Source organism: Sinohyriopsis cumingii, chromosome 1, assembly GCF_028554795.1.
Source record: "Sinohyriopsis cumingii isolate HCF-2022 chromosome 1, ASM2855479v2, whole genome shotgun sequence".
Classification (NCBI taxonomy): Eukaryota; Metazoa; Mollusca; class Bivalvia; order Unionida; family Unionidae; genus Sinohyriopsis; species Sinohyriopsis cumingii.
This window is the reverse complement of record NC_142961.1, coordinates 146126251-146146749: the sequence shown is the minus strand read 5'-3', so window position 1 is coordinate 146146749 and position 20499 is coordinate 146126251. Positions and strand designations below refer to the sequence as shown.

The window sequence follows — 20499 nt, the reverse complement described above, 5'->3', positions numbered from 1 at the left end:
ATTTAAAATGTAATCAAACTAACATCTGCTTGCACCTTTGGATCATGCCCAGTGTCAGACTGTTGAGTGATTACACATCAGAATGAATGGTCTTAGTTTCAAATTGATTCTTCATAAGTATGAAGAAAATCCAGGGGTTAAGTAACTACATGGATATGCAAACAAAACTTTTTTAACAAAACCATTAAAAAAAATCTAAGTGACCTTGAAATATTGGCTCAACAAAAATACCTTAAAAATGATATACACAGAGTATCAATTACAGATGAAAGAAAGGGTCTGAATTTTTTTGTAATGATATGACTCTGTACAAAAAACATCAGGTGTATTTTCTTTCTTTTAAATCAGCAGTTTTTAACTTTCTGATCATTTTATTTCTATATCCTAAGACTTTTCTAAATTCCTAAGCATTGCAGTCATAAGAATACTAGCTTTGCCAACAGCATCAATGTTATTGCTCCATTTTATAAAATATAAAAATCCAAAAAAGGATATTGCAAAATGTACAAATTACACTGCTCTAGAGTTTTCACACTTTGCATAAGACCAAAGATTTAAAAAAAAAATGATCTTCAGTTTTCACCCATTAATAATTTAATTACAAAAAAAAATACATGTATCCTATGAAGATTACAGGTTTTCTTTATTGAAATCTTTAAATGAGAGGGATTGACTTGGATTTGAGAGTATACAGACAGCCTAAAAGGGACTGATTTGGATTTGAGAGTATACGGACAGTCTAACTTCTGGTGTGCATAACTTTTAAAGAAAATAAATAGCTCTACATAACATGGCCATTTTGTTTCTTAACTTCAGAGGTAAATTATTAAAAATGTGCTGATAACCTTTTTCATAAATGTTTTTTACATCTATTTTAAAATGTTATAAGTATACTATCAGAAAATAGTAATGTATACAGTGTAAAAACAATTTACTTATTTTAAGCAAAGGAGTTGTACAGCAAATGAATTTGCCCTGAACCTTCACCTCTTTGAGTAATGTCCAGAATATCCTGGTGCAGAACTTTCAGTCTATGAAACAATAATCACATCAAATTGCATGAGAATATATTGAATGATTCACACACTATGCTGATTACAAGCAACAACCCATGCAAAGATGATTGACAAGGTGCATAATTCTGTTTAGACATGGCCAAACCTATTGAAAGACACACGTAAAGTCAATTAGACAATGTTCATACCAAACTGCATCAAACTGTGTTAATTAGTTCTTGAGTTACAAGCAACACCCCATATGAAGATATGAAGTTATTTATCAAGGACAATAACTATATCCAAAATGGAACTGAGAAGAAAAAAATCCATACAAGGCATATTGTCAAGGACCATAACTCTATCCAAAATGGAATTGAGAAAAAAATCCAGACAAGGCACATTTTCAAGGACCATAACTCTATCCAAAATGGAACTGAGAAAAAAATCCAGACAAGGCACATTTTCAAGGACCATAACTCTATCCAAAATGGAACTGAGAAAAAAATCCAGACAAGGCACATTGTCAAGGACCATAAATCTATCCATAATGGAACTGAGAAAAAAATCCACACAAGGCACATTTTCAAGGACCATAACTCTATCCAAAATGGAACTGAGAAAAAAATCCAGACAAGGCACATTGTCAAGGACCATAAATCTATCCATAATGGAATTGAGAAAAAAATCCACACAAGGCGCATTGTCAAGGACCATAACTATATCCAAAATGGAACTGAGAAAAAATCCATGCAAAGCACATTGTAAAGGATCATAACTCTGTCCAAAACTGAACTGAGGATAAAATCTTATCAGGCACATTAAGGTCTATAAAACAGTGTTCATACCAAATTGCATCTGAACATACATAATATTTCCTGACCTTCTGTTTCATAACTCATTAACCCCTGCCACCGCATTTACGTGGCAGGAGGTAGTAGCCTACTGTCCAGCTCTGTAGCGTCAAGGTCTTGTATGATACACTAAAGTGGGTGGTATCACAGAAAGGTAGACTGATGTAGCTCTACAATGATACCAAATAATCTGGATGTTTTAGTTGCACTACTAAATACAAAGAGAAAAACCTAATTTTTTGGATCCATTTTTTGTTTTCCACTCAAAATTCACCCATGGTCGGAATCCAATTTTGTGTCTGGATTTTAGACTTTTTGGCCTCAGATCTAAGGCAAACCAGTCTGAACTGCACACAGACAGGTGAACCTTTGCAAAAAGTAGGGTAAGGTTGGGCATTTGGAGTAAAGATTGGTCTCATAATGAAAATGATGGGTCCGTTAAGCAAAAAATAAAAAAAAGAACTCCAACTTTTATCCTTCTGTTCATGCGCGAGCAAAATAACCAATGAAAAACAATGTTTCTAACAGAATTAGGCATTAGGCTAATGGAAAATCTCTTGGAAGTCGATTTATTAGGATGTATTCAGAAATAGCCCTCAAAATGTGTTTCCTACTCACATTTCAAGCAAAAACGACAAAAGCTTTAGTGATTACTTAGTTAAAAGCAACACTGCACTGAAGATATGAAGTTAACAGTAGAGGGTCATATCTCTATCCAAAATAGAGCTCACAAAACAAAACACCTAAAAGCATATCTAGCTCTGTGACACAATGTTAATACCATACTGCATCAAAATATGTTGACTGGTTCTTGAGCTGTACTAGTAACATGCAACATCCCATGTAAAGATACAAATTTAATTGTCAAGGACCATAACTCTATCCAGAATGGAACTGACAAGACAAAACCCACAACTGGCATATCTAAGTCTGTGAGACAATTTCCTGATATTACTGCATCAAAATGTCTAGATTATTTCATGAGCTAGCCTGGTTACATGGGTCTGCTTGAGGGGAGATTGAAAATAAATCAAAAAAGGACAATAACTCCCTCAAAATTGGATCTAAAAATATGAAACCTTTAAAGGCCACATTTATCTATAATAGGCAATTCACCTAATAAAGTGGCATTCAATTAAGTGTAAGAGTTGCAAAACTCTCATGTTTACAAGAACTGTTAAATGGATAGACAGAAAATGTGAATACTACAGGACTCCACATTCTGATTTTGGGTCCTAAAATCATCAAGATGGACTAAAGGCATAGCCTTATAGTTAAAAAGTGTACAAGGTTCATTAGTCTCCTAAGGTGTGCATCTGCACTTCCTTTTCAAATCTTAGTATACAAATATTTACCATTATGTGCCATTTGATGACTTTTTGGTGCACAGAGACAAAACTTAACGCATTATGGATGCAGACCACCCTAAGCCATCCCTATTTTATTAAACCCTGCAGCTTACACTGAACATAAACAAGTAATAGATTTTTAAATTTCAGAAACATCAACTAAACTAAATATAATAAAAACATTTCATGGCAAACTATTCTGTCAAATAAATATGAAGGTCAAAATAATAACAAATATACAAAAATCAAATCTGCATTATTTAAGATAAAAAGCTTTGAAAAACTTAAGTTTTAGATTAAACATCAAAAGCTCTAATCAATCACATAACTCCTTAAAAATTAACTGAATTATGATAGATAATACTTTCTGCTCTGAATGGTTTATCTACAGTACAGTAGGACCTGTTTTGAAAGACCTCCCTTTCTGCCAGATATATGTAATAAAGGTCTCTCAAGACAGGTGATCTCTCATAACAAGTCATAACACTATATAGTCAATAAACTTATGCATGGAGAACCAGATCTCTCAAGACAGGTGGTCTGTCACAGCTTTGGTCAAGATAGGTTTTACTGTATTAACAGAGGACAAAACATTATCTAGGAAACTGATGAGATCAATATATGGTCATGTTTTACATTTTTCAGCTTGCTCTGCTAAGAATTGTTTTTTTAATTTATCCCTATGTTTTCTGACAAAAAAACAAATACCTATTTTGTCAACAGAAACATTTAGGGTACAGATTGTAAAACAGTATGGGTATATTTTTGATGAACAAATCTATAGTTTTGGCAATAAAACATAAAAGAAATCCTCTACATAACTTGATAGAATCCTGCATATAACTTGACAGAACTCCCCAAATAAATTGGTAAAAATCTCCCACATAACTTACTAGAAATCTCCCCACATAATTTGATAGAAATCCCCAGTACAAATCCCACCAATAACTTGATAGTAATCACACACACAATAGGAATCCTCCACCTATCTTGATAGAAACCCAACATGTAATTTGATTTTTAAAAACCCCACATATAGCTTGATAGAAGACACATACACAATTTGATATAGGTAAAATGATGAATAACAGTATTGTATTATATCACTCTAAGATTGAAAGTTTTTAACAACTATAAATGTAACAGCAATTTAAATACTGCAAACCAAAAAATGAATTGCAAATAGTTTACAAGTCATATAACTTAATATTTTAAGTTGTTGTTGTTGTTGTTCTGGGGTTTAACCCATTTTCAGCACAAGATAGGCCATATATGGCGGCCAGTATAACTGGTGGAGGAAGAACCCTGGAAAACCCAGGAAAGAACCACCGACCCACGAGAAGCTACTGGCAGGCTCTCCCACGTACCCACGCTAGCCGAGCCTTGGACTCGAACATACGCAGACAGAGGTGAGATGGCAGTGATCCGGAATGGTGAGCGCTTTAGACCACTCGGCCACTCGGGGCCCCGATATTTTAAGTAAAAGAGTATTAGCAACTTTCAAGACCACAGCCTGAAATGTTCATAGTCAAATAAGATAAAATAACATCTATTTTGAGTTGGTATCATTAAGTTTATTATAAAGTCATGACATTTCTATGGTGACAGGAGCCTGAAGGTCTCACATATTGTTCTGAATATGTCACTTCTTCAGGCTAGCCAGAAAGTATGCACGTGGTTTTTTTGGGTATATTTTTTTTCTCTCATTCACCCTCCTATCATCAAGAAAGAATTTAACAACTTAAGGACAAATCTATTTACACCAGTTACTTCAATATCAAACTTTTATTCCTAAGCTACAAGAAATTCAAAAAAAAAAATATTTTTTTAATTACCTTTTAATCAGGAGACAGAGTTCCAAAGTGGAAAGTCCTGTAACTCACGCTACCATTTATGTAGATGAAGACTAGGTGATCCGTTTTGAAGCTATGTAAGATAACCCAACCCAGATACGTGTATACACATCTAGGACCTACACCTTATTTATAGTGGGAATATGTTTATTCAAATAAAATCTGCTTCTGGCTGTGTCTCTCAATAAAAGAAAAACTACTTTAATATGCTTTAATTTGAAATATTGGATGCAAACATAAGTCCCATATGACATTATGAACTGGTGAGCAACATAAACTCTCACACAATGACAGTGGGCCTACAAATCAAATAGTAGACCTATTTGCCAAATGCCTACAATACATTATTTGTCCAGTTGAGTGTTTGAATGAAAGAGTGAAAGGATCTGAAAGTCAGTCAAGCCTGAAGTGTTTATAGCCGTTTCATAAAGGACTTTTAGAAGTTCCAAATGAATGTTAAAATTGCAGTGTAAATCAAATAGTAGACCTATTTGTCAAACACCTACAGTACATTATTTGTCCAATTGAGTGTTTGAATTTAAGAGTGAAAGGATCTGAAAGTCAGTCAAGCCTGAAATGTTTATAGCCGTTTCATAAAAGACTTTTAGAAGTTCCAAATGAATGTTAAAATTGCACTGTAAAAGTAATATATAAAACGGCTATAAACATTTCAGGCTTGACTGACTTTAAAATCCTTTCAACATTTCATGAAACTCTCATTTGGACAAATATTCCTAAACTGAATGTGGTACATGCAACACTCCATTGAAGATATAGGTGTATCTGATGATACACATGTATTATATTAATCATATCTGAGGTACATGTACGTTGCTCATATCTGACGTACATGTACATTGCTCATATCTGATATACAAGTACATTGCTCATATCTGATGTACATGTACATTAATCATATCTGATGTACAGCTCAGGTGGCCTAAGTGGTTAGAGCATCCACCTTGGATGTTGGAGGTTGCAGGTTTGAACCCCTGCCAAGTCATACCAAATTCTGACAAAATGGTACTTGCAGCTGCCTCGATTGGTACTCGGCATTAAGAGGTAGGTGTTAAGACTGGTTGGGCTGGTGTCAGGATAATGTGACTGGGTGGGACATGATGCTACATTGTCTGCATATGATGCCCCAGTGCTAGACATTGCTATATACTGCCATAGTGCTGACATCGTAATGATATGACAGATTCTTAAAGCTATGTTAAAATTCCAAAATACACACACACATCTTATGTAAATGTACATTAATCATATCTGAGATACATGTACATTGATCATACCTGAGGTACATGTACATCAATCATATCTGATGTACATGTACATTGATCATATCTGAGGTACAGGTACATTGATCATATTTTAGGTTCATGTACATTGATCATATCTGAGGTACATGTACATTGATCATATCTGGGGTCCATTTACATTGATCATATCTGATGTACATTGACCATATCTGAGGTACATGTACATTGATCATATATGAGGTATATGTACATTGATCATATATGAGGTACGTGTACATTGATCATATCTGGGGTACATTTACATTGATCATATCTGATGTACATTGATCATATGAGGTACCTGTACATTGATCATGAGGTTCATGTACATTGATAATATGAGGTACATGTACATTGATCATGAGGTACATGTACGTTGATCATATGAGGTACATGTACATTGATCATGAGGTACATGTACACTGATCATATGAGGTACATGTACATTGATCATGGGGTACATTTATGTTGATCATATGAGGTACATGTACATTGATCATATGAGGTACATGTACACTGATCATGAGGTACATGTACATTGATCATATGAGGTACATGTACATTGATCATGAGGTACATGTACATTGATCATATGAGGTACATGTACATTAACCATATCTGAGGTACATGTACACTGATCACATGAGGAACATGTACATTAACCATATCTGAGGTACATGTACACTGATCATATCTGATGTATATGCATATTAATTATATCTAATTATCTATATATTAGCTATTTGTATGATTTACATGCATATTATTCATATCTGATGTACATGCATATTATTCATATCTGATGTACATGCATATTATTCATATCTGATGTACATGCATATTATTCATATCTGATTTACATGCATATTATTCATATCTGACGTATATGCATATTATTCATATCTGATTTACGTGCATATTATTCATATCTGATGTACATGCATATTATTCATATCTGATTTACGTGCATATTATTCATATCTGATGTACATGCATATTATTCATATCTGATGTACATGCATATTATTCATATCTGACGTATATGCATATTATTCATATCTGATTTACGTGCATATTATTCATATCTGATGTACATGCATATTATTCATATCTGATTTACGTGCATATTATTCATATCTGATGTACATGCATATTATTCATATCTGATGTATATGCATATTATTCATATCTGATTTACGTGCATATTATTCATATCTGATGTACATGCATATTATTCATATCTGATGTATATGCATATTATTCATATCTGATGTACATGCATATTATTCATATCTGATGTACATGCATATTATTCATATCTGATTTACGTGCATATTATTCATATCTGATTTACGTGCATATTATTCATATCTGATGTACATGCATATTATTCATATCTGATGTATATGCATATTATTCATATCTGATTTACGTGCATATTATTCATATCTGATGTACATGCATATTATTCATATCTGATTTACGTGCATATTATTCATATCTGATATACATGCATATTATTCACATCTGATTTACATGCATATTATTCATATCTGATGTACATGCATATTATTCATATCTGATGTATATGCATATTATTCATATCTGATGTACATGCATATTATTCATATCTGATTTACGTGCATATTATTCATATCTGATTTACATGCATATTATTCATATCTGATATACATGCATATTATTCACATCTGATATACATGCATATTATTCATATCTGATGTACATGCATATTATTCATATCTGATGTACATGCATATTATTCATATCTGATGTATATGCATATTATTCATATCTGATGTACATGCATATTATTCATATCTGATTTACATGCATATTATTCATATCTGATGTACATGCATATTATTCATATCTGATTTACATGCATATTATTCATATCTGATGTACATGCATATTATTCATATCTGATTTACATGCATATTATTCATATCTGATGTATATGCATATTATTCATATCTGATGTATATGCATATTATTCATATCTGATGTACATGCATATTATTCATATCTGATGTACATGCATATTATTCACATCTGATTTACATGCATATTATTCATATTGGACAGGTTCAAATATTGTTTACAACACCAAATTCTGAATGCATGTGGGTTTAAAATTGTAATATTAGTTAAACTCTTTAAAATGTTAAAAAAAAATTGCATTCCACTTTGTTTCTGATTCCTGAAAAATTTGTACTTGTCATATTTAAGGCTAGGTACCATTTCATAAAAGCCACCATGGTTTTAATTTTTTTATTGATACAAGCATATGCCATAAGTAACAAAACAGTTATTATCTATGATCATTTATTTGCTAATTTAATTCCATTATTAACACCTGAAGAAAACTAACTCTTCCCTCAATATTTCCTTTGGACACAAATAGTTTGCCAACTGCAAATACAGGTGTTAGAATTTAGGTGTATAAATTAAAATCTTTATCAACTACAAGTACACTAACACAAGCTTGTGTTTTTTACTTGATCATTTACTCACAATTTAGCTACAATTTAACTATATATAAATGCAGTAAACTGACAACAAACAGTGTGAAACTAGTATCTAGCTAGCCCGAGTGCTTTCAACTCTTTAATGTCTTTTTCAAAGGCAAATACAAAACACAGACAAGACAAACAAATAAAACAGACAAACGGTTATGTTTGCGAAACTTTACATGGCTGTTTCTATAGGAATTAACCTTTTAACTTTATTATATTTCAACTAGTTTATTTCAACTTGTTGCTGATACTGGAAAATATTCAAATTGACCTTGAAATTGATGAGCCATAACAACATCTGTTATTTGATGTTAATTTATGTAAGAGCAAATTATATCCTGGATATTTCATTGTTATAGTAGTCATAGGCTATTAGGCAAATTTAGATAAATATTTAAAAGAAAATGTTTTGGCTGCAAAAGATAATATTATCTGTGCATTGTTGTCTTTTTCTAGTCTTCTTGGTTTAAACTGCTTTAGGTTTCAATGTTCTAAGGAGGCATATCCAGTAAGATTCCTTTTCTTTGTTGGTTTGGGAACTCCAGCTAGGGTTGTGAGCAATTGCAATAAGTGTTATATCACTGAAAGTGTGGCCAGGGGAGGAGAAGTGTTCTGCGGCCAGGCTTCTGTACAGCTTCTTTGTCATCCAATCAGATCTATGAAGGTTGAACCTTCATAGGCTGGATCAAGGTTGGATTGTAACCTCCTAAATATTGTTCAGCCAAGAAAGGAAGGCACTCAAATATTACAAAGTCAGAGATTTTTGGTGTCTGCAAGGCTGCCGAGTTTTGAGATTACAGAAGGAGTTATTGGAAGGAATGGAGGTAAGTTCATTTCTTTCATTTTTTATTATATTAGATTAAATTTGAAAAAGATAAAAACATTTATCTGCTCTCGTTTCATAGGCCATCTGTACACTGCATCAGTTTTTTAGTCGGTTGCATCTGTTTCTGATGGGAATGGGGTTGTTTGGCGAACTATAAATACTGTATGTCATTTATCCACTAGGCATTGCACGATCAGCCATATTGTTTTCGGACAAACATGTAGGCCGACAGCGTTCAGTAAATCTTATTGTTAGCTTTCATCTTAATCTCACTGATGGCTTGTGTGTATTGTAGAAGATGGATTTTTGTTTTTTTAAATTGTCGTGAAACAATGGTATGGAAATGGGACTGAGTGTTTCTGCTTCTATGCATTGTTTAATCCTTACAGATATATGATAATAATCATAATAATAATCATGACAATAATAATAACCTCTTATCATTGTTGTGTTTTTCTAATTTCATATTTGTACGATTCAGTTGTTGTTTTGTTGTTGTTTTAGGGTTTAATGTCATTTTTCAGCACAAGATAGGCTATACATGGCGGCCAGTATGAATGGTGGAGGAAGAACCCTGGAAAAACCACAGAAGGAACCACCGACCCACGAGAAGCTACCGGCAAGCTTTCTCACATATCCACATTGGCCGAGACCAAGACTCGAACCTATGCAGACGGGTGAGATGGCAGTGATCCATGATGGAGAGCACTTTAGACCACTTAGCCACTCGGGGCCCTCGATTCAGTTGTAATTCTTTGGAAGTGAATTACAAGAATATAGTACATTTTAATGATAAAAACTATTTTTAACTATGCCCATTTTGAATAGAGCAAACCAAACTAAGCCATTAGCATTAGATGAATTTAGGAGAAAAGAATGGTTTTAAATTTATTATTATTAAACACGAAATGAAGTCCTGTTTAAAATCATTGAAAGAACAATAAAATCTGAAAAATATTTATTGACTCGAAAATGAATCTTAGAATAACTGTGTACACAATTATTATAGTGCATTAAATCAGAAGAATAGGTTTATGAATAGTATTAAAGACAGGTAAGAATAGAACAGAACATCCATGCATATAGGTTGCTAGGCAGCAAGAAAATACAAAGCAATCAATCAGATTCATTACTGCTTCAGTATACTGATGAAAAGTTATATTACTTTATAACTTTTCTTTAAGGACAGTATTTTATAACTTAAATAAATGTACTGGCCAGCCATATTATCATGTGTTTGTCTGAAATTGCTGCTGCATTCTTCTTTGAGATACGAGGTAGTGATTTGTGGCATCACATGATGGACACTGTTAAACAACTTTATCAAACCATGATAGTATATGCCCTTCATTTTGGGTGTAAATTTGTACACCATATTAAAATGATGAATGCTCATGCATGTCTTATGTTGATGATATTAAACAGTACTTAAATTGGATTTCTTTTGTTTGTCTAATTTAAAAGGAAATGTAGCGTCCATGATACCGATCTCATGCTCTATTTTATCTGTTGCATACAAATTTGCAAAAATACAAGTATCCGTGATCTTTTATAAAGGATGTCAGTTTACATAATTAAAATGATTATTATTTGTGTGCTTAAAGGCCAACATGCCAAACCACTTTATTTTTCAGCAATAAACGTGGATACATTTATTTTTTTCCCAAGTAATCAATTCCCATAACTAGTAAATGGCATAGAATGTATTGCGTATTTTTTGAAAAGTTTGCACCTTTTTTCTTAAGTTTAGGGTTGAAACAAGTAAAGATGCAAATCCACAATCACCAAAACCACTAAAAAAAACAGCTAAGACAATAGCAATAAAATAGAACACAAAGACAACAACACAAAACCAGACTAAGGAACACCAAACCAGGCTAAGATGGTTAACACCAAAAAAAGTCCAAGGTAAGATGAACATGGAGCAATTTTATACTTGCTATTAACTTTCTAAGCAACAGGCATTGTGTTGTATCTTTAAGGGTTGATTACAGTAGCCTGGAATGCTGTATTATTGTGTTACTTAATGTTGTTATCAGTGCATATTAAAACCAATCTGTTATTACTGTATTGTTACAAATTGTAAAGTTTCTCTGACTTTCCCTCTAACTATTATTGCTTTCCTATTTGTGTCGGATAAGTAGGATCATAAGCAACATTTTGTCAATTTTGGTCCATACTGACTACCATGAAATGAAATTCAAAGCATAATTGTGTAATGTGTGTCACTATCAGTATGTGACTTATAATCATCAAACGTCAGATGATACAATGAATATATTTCGTAATCAAAGCCAAAGCAAGTTCGACTGGAGTTTTGTATGATCAACGTGATTGCATGCACTTTACACAAAAGTGATGTTTATTCTTTTTCATTGTAAACTTATAAAAATTGTTGACAACTACATCTTTATCTCTGTAAACAACCAATATTGTATCAAGTTACTGACCTTGTCCAAAATCAGTGACAATTTTGTATGCATCCTTATTTTCTATGAGTGAGGATTGTTATATTAAGCCAAGTCAAGGACTTTGTATTTTTTTTAATGTAGATTTACTTGGACTACACAATTTCAGTCACATATCTTATGATAACAAACTTTCTAATCCTTCTAGAACAAGCCCGTCTGTACATATTTCGAGGTTTCTTAGGAAACCTCAGACAAATGTTCCTAGGAAAAACCTCGGAGTATTGGTTGCTGACTTTCCAAGGTAATAGTCCAAGGACAATTTTTTTCTCCCTAGGAATCCTTGGACATGTCCATGGTTTTCAAACATTCTGAGAATTGTCTGGATATATTGTCTAAGAATTCCTCGGACACCTCCCTGCCATAAAACATCAGACCAACAATAATGAAGTAAATATTACAGAATATAAGAATACATTTTATTTTTAATTTGTTCAACATCTACAAATACAGGAAGAGCTACTAAAGCATGATTTGCCAGATGGCCACTGTGATGGCAATACTGGATATCTAAGTGATACCATTTTCATTTATGACAAACAAGACCATGGGATGAATGTGTGTAAAGTTCAATAGCAAACCTACAAGTAGTTTCGGGGGAATAGTGATAACAAACTTGTGGTAATGGATAGACAGAAAACAGACAGACATGAGACCATTCCATAAATGTTTCCAGTATATCATCAATACAGCTATATAAGAAATCAAAGTACCTTATGTACTTCTTTCCCACACCAGAACTACCGTATGTAGGTTTTTAACATGAAACATAATATCATATGCAAAGAACACATTTTCATTTAGAATTGATATAAAAGTATTTCTGAAAACTACTGCTATTTGATAATCACTTTTCTAATATAATCAGATCATTTCATCACCAATAATCATGGTATGTTCCTGCCCTTATATTGATATTGAAACTTCCTGTCAATCACAGCTCAAAGAAAGATGTTGATGGTAGCAGTGAAAGATTCAAGAGTTTTATACCATGGGAATATTCACAAATGGAAGAAAAGGTCCAGGAACCAAGTCAGCAGCCCTACTTTATTGAACTTAACAAGAAAATGAGTGAGCTGTGCCCAAGAAAAAAGTCTGCAGTCCTACTTTATTGTGGCTAACAAGAAATTAAGTTAGCTGTGTCCAAGAACCAAGTCTGTGGCCCTATTCTTTTTAAGCTAACAAGAAATTGAATGACCTGCTTTCAAAAACCAAGTCTGCCATATAATTGTATTGAAAATGACAAGATAAAGAGTGAGAACCAATTGTGCAGTCCCACTTTATAATGGCTGAAATGAAAATGAGTGAGTTATGCCCATCAATCAAGTCTCCAGTGCCACATTATAGTAGCTAGCAAGAAAGAGTGAGCACAATGTTTGCAGTCTACTTCTTTGTGGCTGACAAGAGAAAGAGTGAGCTGTGTCCAAGAACCAAGCCTGCAGTCGTACTTTATTGTGGATCACAAGTAAGTGAGTGAGTTGTGTCCAAGAACAAAGTCTACAGTTCTAATTTATTGTGGATGACAAAAGAAATATATTACTGAAATTGAAAAATGTAGTACTTAAAAGAAAGGAATCCTATCAGGCTGAATCTGTAATTAAAATGTGTCACAAGTGCAAGTTTGTAACAAAGAATCCATTGCCTAAACAAGACACCATTATGTTCAGAGAAAACTTAATGCATTGCTACTAACAAAATGTATATGCCATACTGATGCATTTTTCCAACAAAAGAAAACAAGCCACAATTCCTTTCATGTCCCTGTTATTATGCTATCTCATTAGCAAGTAAACAAAAATGGAATTCACTAACTCTCCCTTGGCATCCATCCATCTACAAGAGGCAAGGGTGTAGCTTCACAGTAAGTTTTTGTTTTGCCTTGTTTCTGGCTCTCTTTTCAGCGTGCTTTATGTTCCTGTCTTCCTCAGCTTATTGAATGCCCTGCCTGACAGCTAGGCGCCAGGTGGAGCAGTCATTAGCACAGCTCTCCCAATCATAGACGCTGATGTTGGCCGTCTTCATGTACTTCTTGCAGACATCTGTGTAATGCAGACATGGCCATCCAGTCAGTCATGGGCCTTATGCTAGCTCCCCCATATAGCAGGTCCTTAGAAATGTGGCCTGGGTCCATTCTCTTGATGTGGCCAAACCAGCGAAGGCGCCTCTCGCTGAGTATGGAGAACATGCTGTTCATATTGGCACGTCATAGAACCTCTCTGTTAGGTACTTGGTCCTGCCATGGGATGTGCAGAATGTGCTGTAGGCATCTCAGGTAGAAGATGCTGAGTTTCCTCTCATGTCATGCATAGGTGGTCCATGTCTCACTGCTGTAGAGGAGCGTGCTGAGCAAGCAGGCCTTGTAGATACGCAGTTTGGTCTTCTCAATGAGGTTGGGGTTGTTCCAGACCCTCTGGTTCACAACGGACAACACTGCTGCTGCCTTGGCAATCCTGCCATTCACCTCAGAATCAATGGAGAGCAATGTGGAGATGGTGGACCCAAGGTATGTGAAGTTCTCAACAACTTCCAAGTTGTACCCATCAATGGTGATGGAGGGAGAGGAAAAAATCGTCCTGACATTCATTTTCTTCAAACTGATGGTCAGTCCAAATTTCTTAAAGACGTGGGAGAGGCAGCATACCAGCTGCTGCAGTCCATCTTCTGTGTGTGATGTCAAAGCTGCATTGTCGGCGAAGAGCATTTCATGGATGAGGACCTCGGTGACTTTAGTCTTAGCATGGAGACAGGTGATGTTGAACAGCTTGACGTCAGCCCTGGTATGGATGTACACTCTGTCGCTGCAGTCCTTGAAGGTGTAATTGAGAAGAAGAGGGAAAAAAGCATTGTGCAAGGATGCAGCCTTGCTTCACTCCACTGCTAAATGGGAAGGCCTCCAACATCACACCACTGAAGTACACTGTGCTGTGCATGTTCTCATGGAACAACATGATGACAGCGAGCAGTCATGGGGGGCAGCCAATCTTCTGCATGAGCCTGAAGAGTCCACTCCGACTGACCAGGTCAAACATCTTCATCAGGTCTATGAAGGCAATGTAAAGGGGCATCTGCTGCTCATGACACTTCACCTGCAACTGGTGTAGTTTGAAGATCATGTCTTCAGTTGACCGGCCAGCTCTGAAGCCACACTGGGACACTGGGTAGACGTGGGAGGCTATGGTCTGCAAGCGCACCAAGGTGACATGGGCAAAAGCCTTTCCGATGATGCTGAGAAGGTAGATGCCCCAATAGTTGTTGCAGTCACTATGGTCTCCATTGTTCTTGTACAAAGTGACGATGTTGGTATCACACATGTCCTGGGGGATGTGTCCCAGTTCCCAGCAGATGAGAGGAGTATGTGCAGCGGCTGGAACAGTGCTGATTTCCCGCTTTTGAGGACTTTAGGATGAATGCTGTTGATTCCAGAAGCCTTCCCACAGGCAAGGCAACTGATGGATTTTCTGAGCTCTTCTCAGGTGGGCTGTTTGTCTAGTTTCTCCATGACTGGCATGTCTGGGATGGTGTCCAGGGCAATGTCGGTGATGAAGTTTTAGGTTGCATACCGCTCAAGATAGTGCTCAACCCATCACTGCAACTGTTTCCCCATGTCTGTGATGACTTTGCCCATCTTGGACTGGAGGGGGTGGGTCTTGGAGGTAGGGGACCTTTCACCTTCTTGGTACCCTCGTACATGCCTCTTGCATCCCCAGAGTCAGCAGCTGTCTGTATACTGGTGTTAGCACAGTGGTAGGCGGTCTGCTGGGCACTGTTCCTGGCAGTCCTGAGGGCTTGTGGTGTACTAGAGCTAGGTGCAGCCTTGTATGCCAGGAGGACTTTCCTCTTTGCCTCAGTCATGGGCTCCATCTCCTCCCAGTTGACCTCATACCAGTCGGCATTTTTGTGCTCCTTTTTCCCGTAAGCAGTGATGGCTGAATTGTACACAGAGTCACGGAGGTGGACCACTTGGAGTTGATGGTGTCATCAGGTGTTGCTTTGGTAAGAGCTTCCTGCAGTTTGCTGATGAACTGCTTTTTTCTCTGGGTTGCTTGCACAGCAGGTGTTGATGCATGGGCGACCCTTCTTCTTGGCATGGTGCAGCTTCTTGGGTATTATTCGCACCTTGCTGGCCATGACGGAATGGTCCATGTTGCAGTCAGCACTGTGATAGCTGCAGATGAGGAGGACAAGTTCAGCACACCTGGTGATGACAAGGTCTATCTGGTACCAGTGGTGGGAACATGGATGTCTCCATGAAAGCTGGTGGATCTCCTTGCATTTGAAGGTGTTGCTCACACATAGGCTGTGAGAGCAGCACATTTCCAGCAGTTGCTGACCATTCTCATTGATCTTGCCCCTTCCATGGGAGCCGAGACAGGTTATCCAGGCCTGGTAGTCAGCTCCCACTCTAGCATTGTAGTTGAATTCTCCTAGTAGGTAGAGGCCTTCAGTGTTGGGGATACTGAATATTGCCTCATAAAACTTGTTTTCCTCATGGGTGGAGCAGAGGGTTGGGGCATGCACGCTGAAGATGTTGGCTGGGCCTGAAGATATTGACAGCCAGAGGGCAAGGATTCTCTCTGTACCCAATGACAGAAGTTAAATGAAGGCAACTAGCTTGTTCTTTACAGCAAAGCTGACACCATGCTGCCTAGGTTCATCTGAGGGCTTTCCTTGCTATAAGGTGTAGTTGGCTTCCCTGAAGGTGCCACTGTCAGCCAATCAGGTCTCCTGGAGGCAGGCAATGTAGATGTTCAGTTGGGAGAGTTCTCTGTCAATGATGGCAGTCTTCCATGCATCGATCTGCTGCAGGTGAATCCAGGACACATGGTCCTGATGTTCCAGCTTGCGAAAAGAAGAGCTGGAGTCTTCTTATGTCTTCTTTGAGTCTTGCTTGGTGTGGAGTTTGTAGCCCACTTGTTGAGATAGTTCTCTAAGCTCCATGCATCCAGTGAAGCAGGCAGGCCATGGCAGGCAGCACCTTACTGACTGGGGGCTGGACAGCTTTAGGCAGGTGGTAGCTGTCCAGTGAGACATGGTGATCTCTCCCACCGTCGGAAGCAACCCCTGGCGCCAAGTTCTACTTCAATCAAGTTTTGACTTAAAAGGAGTAAACTGCTCCTTCCCGTGTTGTGCCAATGTCTTTCGACAATGCTGTAGTGTCCTCTTCCAATGAAGATGTGAAGCCTGGGCAGGGTGGTATGGAGAATCAGCTGTTGCCCATGCAGCAGATCCCCCATCACCACGCAGCTGGTGAACACAAGGGAATGACAAATGCCAATACAGCTTGGCACCAACGGCGTTGCAGGAGTTGCCAGAATGATGTTGAAGTCAATAACAGACCACCTTAGGGACTCCGTCCCCAGATTTTGTGTCTGGGTTTACTACCTTAGCCTTTCCCATGAGTGTTTATAGCTGCAAGGTAGCGGAGGTTTGGAATCAGATTTTTCCTTCTCCTAGATGAGCTACCATCCAAAGTTTATGAGTCTCATCTACCCAAAGTGACTGGTTTTAAGGTGCCAGTGTCCCTCCTTCACCCCTTCTCATGTTAATTGAAGCGTGGTCCACCAGACTTTGAAGCTAAGCCACTTGTGAAGGCCAGGAGCTGGAGTTTAATTGACAGAGGTGATCAGAGATGCAAGCAGTATGGGGCATTTCTAAAGAAGTGGGGTGCTTGTCTCCCACTCCCATCTGGGCGAATGTCAACCTTGGACCACAATTCACTGAGAGTTCAAAATGGGCAGTGTATTTGAAATTCATTCACAGAGAATTCACAATGGGCAGTGTATCTGAAATTCACCACAGAGAATTCACAATGGGTCATGTACCTGAAAATTAACTCAAAGAGAACTCACAATGGGCAGTGTATTTGAAATTCACTTGCAGAGAATTCACAATGGGTAGAGTATTTGAAATTCAGTCACTGAGAATTCACAATGGTCAGTGTATTTGAAATTCATTCAGATAATTCAAATGGACACTGTATTTGATATTCACTCACACAGAATTCACAATGGCCTGTGTATTTGAAAGTGGGTAGTGTATTGAAAATTCACTCACTGATAATTCACAATTGGCAGTGTATTTGTAATTAACTCACAGAAAATTCACAATGGACATTGTATTTGAAATGAACTCACTGAAATTTCATATGGGCAGTATATTTAAATGCACCCATTGAGAATTCACAATGGACAGTGTACCTGAAATTCAATGATCAGTGTATCTTAAATTCACATGCTGAGAATCCACAACAGTCAGAATATCTGAAATTCACTAAGTGAAATTTCACAATGGCCATGTTAAATTCATCTTAATGAATAAGAAAAAAGAACATGGTTAGATTGTTATGTTCTGATGATAGTTTGAATGAATGATACATTAACATTTTGATAGTTTTGTTTCACTAAACTGTTAAAAGTATAGTCAAACCTGTCAATAGCAGCCACTCATGGGAAAAGGCACAACTGACTCTTGTATGCAGGTGACCTCCATGGACAGGTTCACTTATTAGGATTTCTTTTTGAACAAATATCAGGCACAAAATATTATTATTATTATTATTATTATTATTATTATTATTATTATTATTTGTTTTTTATTTATGTGCACTATACATCAAAATCATAAAATATGCATATATGTGTTTCTCTCCCAAATTTGTTCTATAAAAAATTTCTGTATCTGCTCAACCTAATCCATCATATAAATTAAATCGTCACTTAATATTTAAAATAATCTCCAATCTTTGTTTTATGCACCATGACAAAACAAAAATTTACAAATGACTGACTGCTTGCTGTAGAACTTAAAAATGACTGTAAAACAGATGATTATTTCTTTGGCTGGCCAGCTTGTACCGGTTACGCTTGGAAACAGCTGTTAATGCTTCAAAAATATCTGGATTTGCCAGCTGTTCATCTCCTCAATATCAAATGACAGCCAAATTATGTGAGAAGCCTGTGATGAGTAGGAAATTCAAAGACAGCCAGTTTATATGAGAAGCCTGTGATGAGTAGGAAATTAAAAGACAGCCAGTTTATATGAGAAGCCTGTGATGAGTAAGAAATTAAAAGATAGCCAGTTTATATGAAAAGCCTGTGATGAGTTGGAAATTAAAAGACAGCCAGTTTATATGAGAAGCCTGTGATGAGTAGGAAATTAAAAGACAGCCAGTTTATATGAGAAGCCTGTGATGATGAGGAAATTAAAAGACAGCCAGATTATATGAGAAGCCTGTCATGAGTAGGAAATTAAAAGACAGCCAGTTTATATGAGAAGCCTGTCATGAGTAGGAAATTAAGAGAAGCCATCTATGGTTATTCTTTGTGACCCATAAACCAAACTTTTGCCTGCCTTTACAGACAAGTTTTAAATAATTAATGACCTCTTACCCTAGCGAAAAGCAATCTAACTCAAATCTCATCTCAAAGATGATTTTTTTCTTCAGATATAGCTTTAATTCAAATGCAAATAGATAAAGACACTGAACTAAGCCTGTCACACTGACACAAAAGGCAACTTCCATTTCTGCTGTGATAACAAGACTACTCTTCCAATCATCCAGCAAACAAATTACTTGGACTCTCTATCATGATTATTACAACTGTCTTACTTTCAAATCTAACATATTGATACCCTTGAGTTACATTGTCATTGTGACTGGAGTATGGAGTACAAGTGGGACAAGAAATATTTGTACATTCACACGCTATTCTTTTATCTCAACAATGCCTTCTTCATGAAGCAAACATTTAGACTGCATAAACTGAGTGGTCAGTGCAAATACAAACCAGTGACCAATTAAGGCAGGGAGAAATGACTGGATGGTTAGGGAACACCTAGCTGCTAACCATGGAAGACAGGTGCAAATTAAATACAGAACATTTATGTAGGAAACTTGCCTGGGCATAGGGATGGTTGGAATAGTCATTATGAGCAGATGACCAATGAGTAAAGGTGACCATTATGACAAGTTGTACTGTATATTTTAGAGGGCAGGCAGATGAACTTGTACTGAAAATATTCATTTGGTTATCCTGCATTGAATATGCTAACAAACATTTCTACCAATATAGTATGTCCATGCAAATATTGTTTTTAAACATATTGTCTACACAGTCAAGTGATAAGTAGCTATATTGGTCACACATTAACTCACTCTAGGTTAAAAATTGGTGTTCTTTTCTAAAGCATTGTGACACTACCACAAAAATCTAAAAGTTAGATGGGGAAAAGATGAAATATATGAAGACGTTTTTGAAATCCATCTTTATTTTCGCTGATTTTATCCATATCAAAGTAAAGTCAAAGGAGTTAACT

At 36.4% G+C, this 20499-nt stretch overlaps 1 protein-coding gene across 2 annotated transcripts in view; it reads right to left on the bottom strand.

Annotated features, from left to right (window-relative positions):
- Positions 1–20499, bottom strand: part of LOC149808100 (uncharacterized) — an 83535-nt gene that overhangs the window by 32529 nt on the left and 30507 nt on the right. The gene's annotated exons all lie outside the window — the stretch shown is intronic.